Here is a 12,995-nt window from a genome sequence, read left to right on the forward strand (position 1 = left end):
ATTAAGGTAAGCACGATGCAATTCATACGTAGTGACTTCGAGACATAAGAGGTTAAATGGTTTGTTCTTATCTTGTCTCTAGAAGTGCACTGGTCAATTCAGTACCTTCGGAAGTTACCTAGAAGAACTATAGAGTCTCCAACTCTCAATGCCCCATAACTAGACATCATAGATTCTCCTTACAATCGTACTGAGGTCAATAGTCCTTTGACCCTTAGATTGCGAATATATCGTTTTAAGCAAACTACGAAGAGTTTGTTCATGCAAATCTACATTTTTCTCTTCGTAAGTTGCTTATTTTGTTTATGGACTAAAGACTAATGTTTTATCATAAAGCTTGAAACAGACACAGAAGAATGAATGAACGTTGTTGTCGCAGTTTTTCGGATAACGATTTAGGAGCCCAAAGTGGTTAGACCCAAGGCCGGACCAAGTGGTCTCACTCCGGCTCGAGCGTGTCGGACTTGGTATCCCAAGTCATCCCTTAGCTGTCTGTGGTATCTATTTCGTCCAGGCACCTGAAAAGCAAGCATGAAAGGTGTGAACTACAAAAGGAAAACAGGGGGGTTGCCCCTGTTTACCTCTCCGACGCTCAACATTAGTAAGATTGAGGTGGTTTGTCGAGGGTTTAGTGTTTAGGGGTCGAGACTTGAGAGAAACGAGTGAGGTACGAGTTCGACAGCGTTTCAGTACTCAAGAATGGATTACCTGGACCAGGGGAGGGACCCCGGTATTTATAGGCGACCAAGGAACGTTTTGAGGGTTCCTTGGCCGAGGGCCGGCTCTGAGCCGGCCATGGAGGAACGCCGGCTCTGAGGTGGCCTTGGACGAGCGCCGGCTCTGAGCCGGCCTTGGACGAGTGCCGGCTATGAGGCGGCCTTGGGCGAGCGCCTGCTCTGAGCCGGCCTTGGACGAGCGCCGGCTCTGAGGCGCCCTTGGACGAGCGCCGGCTCTGAGCCGGCCTTGGACGAGCGCCGGCTCTGAGGCGGCCTTGGACGGACGAGCGCCGGCTCTGAGGCGGCCTTGGACGAGCGCCGGCTCTGAGGCGGCCTTGGACGAGCACCGGCTCTGAGGCGGCCTTGGACGAGCACCGGCTCTGAGGCGGCCTTGGACGAGCGCCGGCTCTGAGCCAGCCTTGGATGAGCGCCGGCTCTGAGGCGCCCTTGGATGAGCGCCGGCTCTGAGCCGGCCTTGGACGAGCGCCGGCTCTGAGTCGTCCTTGGACGAGTGCCGGCTCTGAGTCGGCCTTAGACGAGCACCGGCTCTGAGCCAGCCTTGGATGGGCGCCGGCTCTGAGTCGGCCGCGCGCGGGGGAGTCTCAGGACGGCCGCCAGCGTGGCTGTCGTCGATCTACCGGGCCGAGATGGACCGGTAACATTAGCCCCCCAAGTTTATCATCGATTGTAAATCGCGTGGTAAACTCAAAGTCTAACGTTGGCCCATCGGAGAAGCCCGTCGCCAAGAGGTATGTTCCGACGTCTTTTAATATTATTTTTATTTTTTGCCGATCATGCTTGCCTCGTTATTCGCGCCCATGGACCCCATTGACCACCTATCGGGGTGTGGGACCATTGAAGGCGACTTGCATGGTTTGTTTGAGGACAACCACGTGGACTTGGATGTTTTTTGGGCTCAATTTTTGCCCCCACCAACGATCCCCGATACACGGTATTCGTCACACTTGATCAACGCTATCGAGATGACCGGAGAGGACCTCTCATTGGTGGAGGCGTGGCTGGCCGACGAGGGAGAGGGCGCGTGTGCCGGAGACGGCCAGCGTCGGCAGGGGGACGCCAGGGACAGCGCGCGCGCCGGAGGAGGTGCCTGGACTCGGGGCGGCGCCGGCGGCGCTGGAGACGTCGGGGAGGACCCGCCCATGCAGGGGAACGACTCCCCTCTGCCTGCCGGTAGCCTGGGCGACGCGTGTGTGCCGGAGACGGCCGCGCCTGGAGCGGCCGGTGCTGGAGGAGACGCGCCGGAGGAGGGCGACGTCGGGGGGGACGCCCCGACCAGGGGCGGCGCGATCTGGGTCGACCCCAGCTCCGAAGAAGCCCTAACCCGACTGGGCTGGACCGACCAGGCGCTCACCAGGCGCGTTGACTAGGGAGAACGCCCGGGCGGCGCGAGCGAACCCGGGGTGGCCGCGCGTGGAGAAGCCGGCACTGAGAGGGGCGCGCCGGCCGACCTCGATGTCGTCTGGGTCGATCCTGACGCGGGGGAGGCCTCTGCTCGGCCGGTGGCGGCCGTCGGGTGGCCTGCAGGTCGCGCGCGGGAGGACAGCCCCCGGGGCCTGGTCGCGCCGGCGATGGCGCGCGCCGCTGGAGGGTCGTCTGCGCCGGGCGACACCGCCCAGGGAGGGGCCGACGCCGGGCAGGAGGCGGCCCGGCCAGGTGGCGCCGGCCAGGGGGCGGCTGCCTGCCTAGCCCTTGGGCAAACCCTAGGCCCCATTGGGCCGGGCCTGGGCGAGGAGAACGCAGCCGGCTAGGAGTAAGGAATTTTCCTCATGTCTTCAAACTCTTGTGCAGTCTTGGGAGACTGGTCCTTAGAGAGTTAAACTCCATGCCTAAAGGGTGTTTGGCCCTTCTTGGAGTCTTGCATCGAGAAGCGATCCATCACCTTATCAATATCAGATGCTTGAGAGAGCAACAGGGTCCGGTCTCTTGACCTTCTTCCACGAAACTGTCTGGTTGAGCCATGTAAATGCGCTTGTCAAGATTGCCATTCAGAAAGGCTGTCTTGACATCCATGTAGGCGTCCTAAGTGCGCCATGTAGGCGTCTTAGGTTGCGCCATGTAGGCGTCTTATAGGTTACGCCTTTACGCGTCTTACGTGCGCCATGTAGGCGTCTTAGGTTGCGCCATGTAGGCGTCTTACGTGCCCTATGTAGGCGTCTTAAGTGCGCCATGTAGGCATCTTAAGGGTTGCGCCTTTACGCGTCTTACGTGCGCCATGTAGGCGTCTTAGGTTGCGCCATGTAGGCGTCTTAAGTGCGCCATGTAGGCGTCTTAGGTGCGCCATGTAGGCGTCTTAGGTTGCGCCGTGTAGGCGTCTTAAGGGTTGCGCCTTTACGCGTCTTACGTGCGCCATGTAGGCATCTTAGGTTGCGCCATGTAGGCGTCTTAGGTTGCGCCATGTCGGCGTCTTACGTGCGCCATGTAGGCGTCTTAAGTGCGCCATGTAGGCGTCTTAAGGGTTGCGCCTTTACGCGTCTTACGTGCACCATGTAGGCGTCTTAGGTTGCGCCATGTAGGCGTCTTACGTGCGCCATGTAGGCGTCTTAAGTGCGCCATGTAGGCGTCTTAGGTGCGCCATGTAGGCGTCTTAGGTTGCGCCATGTAGGCGTCTTACGGGTTGCGCCTTTACGCGTCTTACGTGCGCCATGTAGGTGTCTTAGGTTGCGCCATGTAGGCGTCTTAGGTTGCGCCATGTAGGCGTCTTACGTGCGCCATGTAGGCATCTTAAGTGCGCCATGTAGGTGTCTTAAGGGTTGCGCCTTTACGCGTCTTACGTGCGCCATGTAGGCGTCTTAGGTTGCGCCATGTAGGCGTCTTACGTGCGCCATGTAGGCGTCTTAGGTGCGCCATGTAGGCGTCTTAAGTGCGCCATGTAGGCGTCTTAAGGGTTGCGCCTTTACGCGTCTTACGTGCGCCATGTAGGGGTCTTAGGTTGCGCCATGTAGGCGTCTTAAGTGCGCCATGTAGGCGTCTTAGGTGCGCCATGTAGGCGTCTTAGGTTGCGCCATGTAGGCATCTTACGGGTTGCGCCTTTACGCGTCTTACGTGCGCCATGTAGGCGTCTTAGGTTGCGCCATGTAGGCGTCTTAGGTTGCGCCATGTAGGCGTCTTACGTGCGCCATGTAGGCGTCTTAAGTGCGCCATGTAGGCGTCTTAAGGGTTGCGCCTTTACGCGTCTCATGTGCCCCATGTAGGCGTCTTACGTGCCCCATGTAGGCGTCTTAAGTGCGCCATGTAGGCGTCTTAGGTGCGCCATGTAGGCGTCTTACGGGTTGCGCCTTTACGCGTCTTACGTGCGCCATGTAGGCGTCTTAGGTTGCGCCATGTAGGCGTCTTAAGGGTTGCACCTTTACGTGTCTTACGTGCGCCATGTAGGCGTCTTAGGTTGCGCCATGTAGGCGTCTTACGTGCGCCATGTAGGCGTCTTATGTGCGCCATGTAGGCGTCTTACGTGCGCCATGTAGGCGTCTTAGGTGCGCCATGTAGGCGTCTTACGGGTTGCGCCTTTACGCGTCTTACGTGCGCCATGTAGGCGTCTTAGGTTGTGCCATGTAGGCGTCTTAAGGGTTGCGCCTTTACGCGTCTTACGTGCGCCATGTAGGCGTCTTAGGTTGCGCCATGTAGGCGTCTTACGTGCGCCATGTAGGCGTCTTAAGTGCGCCATGTAGGCGTCTGAGGTGCGCCATATAGGCGTCTTACGGGTTGCGCCTTTACGCGTCTTACGTGCGCCATGTAGGCGTCTTAGGTTGCACCATGTAGGCGTCTTAGGTTGCGCCATGTCGGCGTCTTATAGGTTGCGCATTTACGCGTCTTACATGCGCCATGTAGGCGTCTTAGGTTGCGCCATGTAGGCGTCTTATGTGCGCCATGTAGGCGTCTTAAGTGCTCCATGTAAACGTCTTAGGTGCGCCATGTAGGCGTCTTACGGGTTGTGCCTTTACGCGTCTTACGTGCGCCATGTAGGCGTCTTAGGTTACGCCATGTAGGCGTCTTAGGTTGCGTCATGTAGGCATCTTACGGGTTGCGCCTTTACGCGTCTTACGTTCGCCATGTAGGCGTCTTAAGTGTGCCATGTAGGCGTCTTAGGTTGCGCCATGTAGGCGTCTTATAGGTTGCGCCTTTACGCGTCTTACGTGCGCCATGTAAGCATCTTAGGTTGCGCCATGTAGGCGACTTACGTGCCCCATGTAGGCGTATTAAGTGCGCCATGTAGGCGTCTTAAGGGTTGCGCCTTTACGCATCTTACGTGCGCCATGTAGGCGTCTTAGTTTGCGCCATGTAGGCGTCTTACGTGCGCCATGTAGGCGTCTTAAGTGCGCCATGTAGGCGTCTTAGGTGCGCCATGTAGGCGTCTTAGGTTGCGCCTTGTAGGCGTCTTACGGGTTGCGCCTTTACGCGTCTTACGTGCGCCATGTAGGCGTCTTAGGTTGCGCCATGTAGGCGTCTTAGGTTGGGCCATGTAGGCGTCTTACGTGCGCCATGTAGGCGTCTTAAGTGCGCCATGTAGGCGTCTTAAGGGTTGCGCCTTTACGCGTCTTACGTGCGCCATGTAGGGGTCTTAGGTTGCGCCATGTAGGCGTCTTAAGTGCGCCATGTAGGCGTCTTAGGTGCGCCATGTAGGCGTCTTAGGTTGCGCCATGTAGGCATCTTACGGGTTGCGCCTTTAAGCGTCTTACGTGCGCCATGTAGGCGACTTAGGTTGCGCCATGTAGGCGTCTTAGGTTGCGCCATGTAGGCGTCTTACGTGCGCCATGTAGGCGTCTTAAGTGCGCCATGTAGGCGTCTTAAGGGTTGCGCCTTTACGCGTCTCACGTGCCCCATGTAGGCGTCTTACGTGCCCCATGTAGGCGTCTTAAGTGCGCCATGTAGGCGTCTTAGGTGCGCCATGTAGGCGTCTTACGGGTTGCGCCTTTACGCGTCTTACGTGCGCCATGTAGGCGTCTTAGGTTGCGCCATGTAGGCGTCTTAAGGGTTGCACCTTTACGCGTCTTACGTGCGCCATGTAGGCGTCTTAGGTTGCGCCATGTAGGCGTCTTACGTGCGCCATGTAGGCGTCTTATGTGCGCCATGTAGGCGTCTTACGTGCGCCATGTAGGCGTCTTAGGTGCGCCATGTAGGCGTCTTACGGGTTGCGCCTTTACGCGTCTTACGTGCGCCATGTAGGCGTCTTAGGTTGCGCCATGTAGGCGTCTTAAGGGTTGCGCCTTTACGCGTCTTACGTGCGCCATGTAGGCGTCTTAGGTTGCGCCATGTAGGCGTCTTACGTGCGCCATGTAGGCGTCTTATGTGCGCCATGTAGGCGTCTTAGGTTGCGCCATGTAGGCGTCTTAAGGGTTGCGCCTTTACGCGTCTTACGTGCGCCATGTAGGCGTCTTAGGTTGCGCCATGTAGGTGTCTTACGTGCGCCATGTAGGCGTCTTAAGTGCGCCATGTAGGCGTCTTAGGTGCGCCATGTAGGCGTCTTACGGGTTGCGCCTTTATGCGTCTTACGTGCGCCATGTAGGCGTCTTAAGTGCGCCATGTAGGCGTCTTAGGTTGCGCCATGTAGGCGTCTTATAGGTTACGCCTTTACGCGTCTTACGTGCGCCATGTAGGCGTCTTAGGTTGCGCCATGTAGGCGTCTTACGTGCCCCATGTAGGCGTCTTAAGTGCGCCATGTAGGCGTCTTAAGGGTTGCGCCTTTACGCGTCTTACGTGCGCCATGTAGGCGTCTTAGGTTGCGCCATGTAGGCGTCTTAAGTGCGCCATGTAGGCGTCTTAGGTGCGCCATGTTGGCGTCTTAGGTTGCGCCGTGTAGGCGTCTTAAGGGTTGCGCCTTTACGCGGCTTACGTGCGCCATGTAGGCGTCTTAGGTTGCGCCATGTAGGCGTCTTAGGTTGCGCCATGTAGGCGTCTTACGTGCGCCATGTAGGCGTCTTAAGTGCGCCATGTAGGCGTCTTAAGGGTTGCGCCTTTACGCGTCTTACGTGCACCATGTAGGCGTCTTAGGTTGCGCCATGTAGGCGTCTTACGTGCGCCATGTAGGCGTCTTAAGTGCGCCATGTAGGCGTCTTAGGTGCGCCATGTAGGCGTCTTAGGTTGCGCCATGTAGGCGTCTTACGGGTTGCGCCTTTACGCGTCTTACGTGCGCCATGTAGGCGTCTTAGGTTGCGCCATGTAGGCGTCTTAGGTTGCGCAATGTAGGCGTCTTACGTGCGCCATGTAGGCGTCTTAAGTGCGCCATGTAGGTGTCTTAAGGGTTGCGCCTTTACGCGTCTTACGTGCGCCATGTAGGCGTCTTAGGTGCGCCATGTAGGCGTCTTACGGGTTGCGCCTTTACGCGTCTTACGTGCGCCATGTAGGCGTCTTAGGTTGCGCCATGTAGGCGTCTTTGTTGTCAATGGTGCCCACAAGAAGAGTAGTAGTGTCTATTTATGTACATTTGATGTCATATAGTCTTACGAAGACTCTTGCTTGTAATTGCCTATCTATTCATTAATAAAGTTGAAACGTTCATTCAATCTTCCTTGTCTGAAGCTTTATGATAAAACCATAGTCTTTTAGTCCATAAACAAACTTAACAACTTACGAAGAGACAAATGTAGATTTGCATGAATAAACTCTTCGTAGTTTGCTTAAAACGATATATTCGCAATCTTAGGGTCAAAGGACTATTGACCTCAGTATGATTGTTAGAAGAATCTATGATGTCTGGTTATGAGGCATTGAGAGTTAGGAACTCTATAGTTCTTCTAGGTATCTTCCGAAGGTACTGAATTGACCAGTGCACTTCTAGAGACAAGATAAGAACAAACCATTTAACCTCTTATGTCTCGAAGTCACTATGTATGAATTGCATCATGCTTACCTTAATCCTGAAATGAGACATGCCATTTCACACCTTAGTATTCTCATTTGAGAAAGTCAGAGTTCGGACTCACTATGTCATTCCGAACAGGGCCTATTGGTGAAATACTAAGTTGTGAGTATGTCATGAGTAACTTTGTGAAGTTCTCATAGATATGGAATTCATGTACAAGATTGCTGAAATGCAATGTATGTCACCTCATGCTTTGTTCCTTGGAGTGTGAATAAATGAACTGGCCAGTGTCCAAATTGAGTCCTGACTCTTTTGGATGAAACAATGTGACTTGTTAGCTCCTCGTCAATACATTGTTTCTAACTTATTCACAAGCGACAAAGGAGTTGAGGAAATAACAGCTAGAAGGGTAAAATGGTAATTTAGTAAATCCCGACTAGCTGATGACATTCATGAAGGGTAAACATAGATAATATTCAGTGGATCCGCTCATCATAATCAGGTCGAATTCTTGAGTAGAAAATAAATTCATTTGAACCGAGAGATTTTCAGTGTCAGCTCTTTAGTGGAGTCAGTTGGCATTAAGCTAAACTTGGAAAAGGTTTGTGAACTTTTGAGTCCAAGTGTTTAGCTAAAGCTTTGTTCATTTGGGTCCATGAGGTCACTGTCACGAATCACATCGATAGGAATAGTTAAACTGGAAGCTAAGCCAAAACAAGAACGAAAATAGTTAAAAGGGTATTTTTGTCTTTTGAGACAAAGGATGAAATGAATGTCAATAAATTTTTTGACAAGGTCATTTTATGACATGTTTCACTCGGCCATGACTTGATCATTGGGCCTTGTGAATTAATTTCATTTCATAAGAATTTCATTGAAAATTCTTAATGGGCCTTTTTCATGTTCTCATGAATAAATGAAGAAGCTTCTAGAAGCTCCTTCTAGAGACATGTTGGGCGCCCAACATACCTAAGGAAAGAGAGTTTATTTTGTGCATAAATGTATTTAGATACTTGCCAAAAGAAAAAGAGGAAACAAATTTCCCACACAAGCATGGGGAATTTCGGCCAAGAGAGCAATAGGCAAGCCAAGGAACAAAAAAGGAAACAAATCCTAGCCTTCTAGAAGGCTGCCTTGGGCGCCTAAGAGGAATGGGAAATAAGGGTTATTTTGCTCATGAATATGTGATATTCTATAGAAGAGGAAACTACCTTATTGAAGGTGAGACCTCTCCTATAAATAGGAGCCTCATTCTTCTCACAATTCATTCATCCAAGTTTAAGAGATTTGAGAGACTCTCTCTCTAGAACTTTGGCCGAAAATCCTCTCTCTCTCTCTAGTTTATTTTCGATTATTTCTTGTCTTGGCACCTAGGTCCTCACTCGACCTAGTGTTTAGCTCTGCGACTTCGAGACTCGTTCTTAAGTCGTAGTGTTTAAAAGTGCCCACTCACTGATTCCTTCTTTTCGAGTGATTTAGTGATAGAAACTTTCGTGGTTGCTCGAGGTGCCGAGGAAAGGAAGAGAGACGTGCTGCGAGGGGAGACGAGCGTTGCAACTTTCCAAAAGCTTCTACAAGGTTCAAGCTTCAAGAAAGGTTAGTGAACTTCATAGCTCATATTAGTTTTTATTTACATGCATATGCTCTTGTCTAGGTTAGTAAAAACTAGTTTTACTTAAAAAGAAAATTTTTAAAATTCCGCCGCTTAACGAAGCGTTAAATTTTTTCTTAAACCCTAGATCGATTCCAACAAATGGTATCAGAGCTATGGTCAAAGGAATGCATGTGCATGTTTTTAAATTATGAGCTTGAAAATCGTTTTCGAAAGTTTACTAATTTTGTGACAAGTTAGAATTGTAATCTTAGATTTTTTTTTAATTTATTGCTCATGCCTTTAAATTAAAAACCATGTTGATTTTCTATGAGTTTGGGATGATGTTAAAACACATTAGAATCAGTTCTAAAAGTTTTTAATTTTTTATATTGAAAAACGTGTTTTAAAGGTTTGAGAATTTTCGAGTAAATTTTGTGACTAGTTTTGTTATCTTGCTAGTTTCTTTTTTTTACTTGAATCGTTTTATGCTTGTTGTTATTTCTTTTATGCCTTGTTATTACCTTGCTAATAAAACACAAATAAAAGCTTTAAACAACATCTTAAAACGTTCCGTTACACTCGATTCTTTTTCGCACCTAAAAGGACGAAGCTTTAATTTATTTCTTTTTCTTCGAGCTGGAATGTAACCCCGCATTAAAAGCGGCATAACTCTCTGCTCAGAAATTGAAATTTAATGATTCTTGAATCAAATTAAAGCTATGTCTGTCCTCTGTCCAATGCCACCAGTTTCGGCTCAAAAGGACATCGGAGCCGCCAGATATGGCGATTTTACTCCGAGGTGCGCGGCTGTCTGAAACTCCAGTTTTTTTTAGAAATCCGGATTTTCAAACCCCACTACCATGAGTTATAGAACTCTAATGAGAAAACTTTCTTGAGCAAAAATGTTTTTCATATGATTATAAACATGATGTGTAAAGATTAAAAGTTTTGATTTTTGAAAGATTAATTGAAATTGAATTTTTACAAAACTAGTTTGAATTTTGAAAAACCGTTTTCACTTTCAAACTTGAAAATATTTTGTCATCCAAATCAAATAAGTTTTCAAAATGTTTTCAAAACTATATCTATATCACATATGTTCAAAATCTATATGCTCTTGAAATTTTGAGTGGGAGGTCTCTTTGTAGACAAAGCCGAAAAATAAAAGGATGTGTAATCTCAAACTTTCAAGTGTTCGAGTGAGTTGGAGTTCACACTTCCCTCACGCACTTTCCCGAAATAGAAAATAGGAAAAGATCGAGTATGTCCCTTGTGCCTTTATGCACTAATACTGCTCTGAACATGTCGATCTAGGATTCTCTTCTAGTTGTCCGCTCTGTCGCTCTCTAACTAGGAAATCTGTTTCCGAACTTAAAAGAGTCGATGAACCAACTCCAAAAACTAAGTGGGAGGGTTATATTCGTTGTTTGTAACCCGCGATCCCCAACACTAGTGAAAGATGCAATAACGTGGGACTAAGAGCCGCTCTTGCGACCCTCACTTAAATGTGAGTACTCCAAGGCGTTATTGCTTCGATCATTGCTCAATGAGCTACGTCCGAGAGTGATGCAATGATGGCAAGGCCTCCCCTTGGGGGATTGTTTTTCAAAGCTGATCTTTTGGACTAAGTGGTTGGTTGCACACTTAGGCTCAATCCCTAGTATCCTTCCTTAAGGCTCTGCGAAAGGATATGAGTGATCAAACCAATTTACAAGGTGGCTAGTCAAAATAGATGTATTGACATCTTGGCTTAGCATTAATGATGTGTCATTTACTTATAAATGGAGATTTTTTGCGGCCTTCTCTTGAGGGAGTAAATTATCGTTTGGTTTATAACACCTTTGGGTTTTACAAAAGTCTTAATAAAACTTAAATCCTAAACCAAAGACTAATCATAAACTTGTTTCAACTATTATAGGCAATATGTCTCTCAACCCTCTCTCAACAATTCTTTCCTCGAATAAACTCGAAGGCGACAATTACGTCGACTGGAAACGTAACCTCGACATAGTCCTTACTGTCGACAAGCACAAATGGGTTCTCACCACCCCCTGTCCTCAAACGAATGATGATTCGACGCAAGAGGAGAAAGATGTCCTGGCGGCCTGGCTTCGATCCGATGAGATTGCGAGATGCTATATTTTGGCATCGATGAACAATGTGTTGCAACAACAACATCGTGATTATGAAACTGCCACCGATATACTCTACAATCTCCATGAGATGTTTGGAGGGCAAGTGTTGTCGCACGAAAATGAACAACTATTTAAAACCTCGGGCGGTTCGATCCAAGGCCGGACCAAGTGATCGCACCCGGGCCAAGAGTGTGAACTCGATAGTCTCGAGCTAGGGTTTTCTCCGATCAACCCGCCTCTCGGGAGAGGTAGGGGGTGAGGAGGATGGGTGACCGTGCCTTGGTTGTCGGCTGCCTACGTACCCGTGCGTGGGATCAGGTCAGAACGTAGTTCAAGCGTGTGTGACGCAGTGTGAGGCGTGGAGCCTTGGCGAAGAGGCGTGCTCGACGAAGGAAACGGGGCGCGAGGAGTCCTCGGCAGCGTCTCAGAACTTCGGAGATAGCGTACGCGTCTAGCGTGTTAGACGCGCAAGGGTAGCTCTAGTTGAGAACCCTAGGGGCGTGCTTGAGCACCGGAGAACGTTCGGTCAAAGGGAGCGACGTCCGGGAAGTTCCTGTGAGTGCTTCGGGACCTTTGAGAACGAGGGAGAGAGAAGAGAACCTGCTTCAGGCCAAATATGGCATCCAGAGGAGCAGAGAAATCGAGCGTGTCGATAAGAGATGAAGAGAATTATTAGATATTCTTGGATATCTTGGGATGGCTTTCCCCTCAATGGGAGAGGGTATTTATAGGTGTTTGGGAGCCTTAGAAGGTCCCTTTTTCGTCCATGTGGGACTAGGAATGCGTGTGGCATCAAGTGGAGGCGCACGGCGCGCGCGGCGCACAAAGGGCGGCGCACAACGCGCGGCGCGCGGCGCGCGGCGCAGGGGGCGCGGCGCGCGGGTCACCGGGCGCGGCGCGGGACGCGCGGCGCAGGACGTGCGGCGCAGGGTTCCTTTGACCGGCGCGGCGCGCTGCCTGGCCGGCGCGGCGCGCTGGCTGCTGCCCGGCTGGCCGGTGCAGCGCGTTGCGTGCGCAGTGAGCGGCTCGTCTTGCCGGGCTCTTGCGGGCCTTCGAATGCCATTCTTCTCACGTGAAATATGAAGCTTTCTACTTGATGAGAGTGACTCGATCCGAGGGGCAAGGCTCGGCCCGGCGAGAGCGACTAGCGACTTGATTCGAGGAGTGACTCGAGGATGACTCGAGGCTCGACTCGAAAGTGACTCGAGGCTCGACTCGAGGGACAATTAAAGGCTCGACTCGAGGAACCATTCAAGGCTCGACTCAAGGAGCGAAGCTCGACTCGAGGAGATTGACTCAAGGCTCGACTCGAGGAGCGAAGCTCGACTCGAGGAGTCAGGAGTTTGGGCGAGGGCTTGAAGATTTGCCGCTCTTCAGGACCTCCGGCCTGACCATCGGCCCTTTGAGCGACGTGCCTTCTTGGCGTCTCGGGTTTTCCAAAAACGACCGACAACATTAGCCCCCCAAGTTCGTCGTTCGGGAGGCGTCCCAGCGATGAACTTTTTGTTCTTCTAGTTGGGTGTTTGAGGAAAATGTTTCCCGTGCCTTGTGGCCCCGAGGAAAATTTTTTCCTCTTCTCTTTTTCCTTTCTTTTCTTTTTTTTTTTTTCAGGTGGTGGCCGCGCGGCGCGCGCCCTGGACGGCGCGGCGCGCGGTCTGCGCTGCACGACCCGCGCGGCGCGCCCCGTGCGCGGGGCTGGGTCGCTTCGCGCGGGAGAACTCCGACTTTTTGGA

This window comes from Urtica dioica, chromosome 1 (assembly GCF_054948205.1).
Source record: "Urtica dioica subsp. dioica isolate 48M chromosome 1, U.dioica_male_clone48M_v1_H2, whole genome shotgun sequence".
NCBI lineage: Eukaryota > Viridiplantae > Streptophyta > Magnoliopsida > Rosales > Urticaceae > Urtica > Urtica dioica.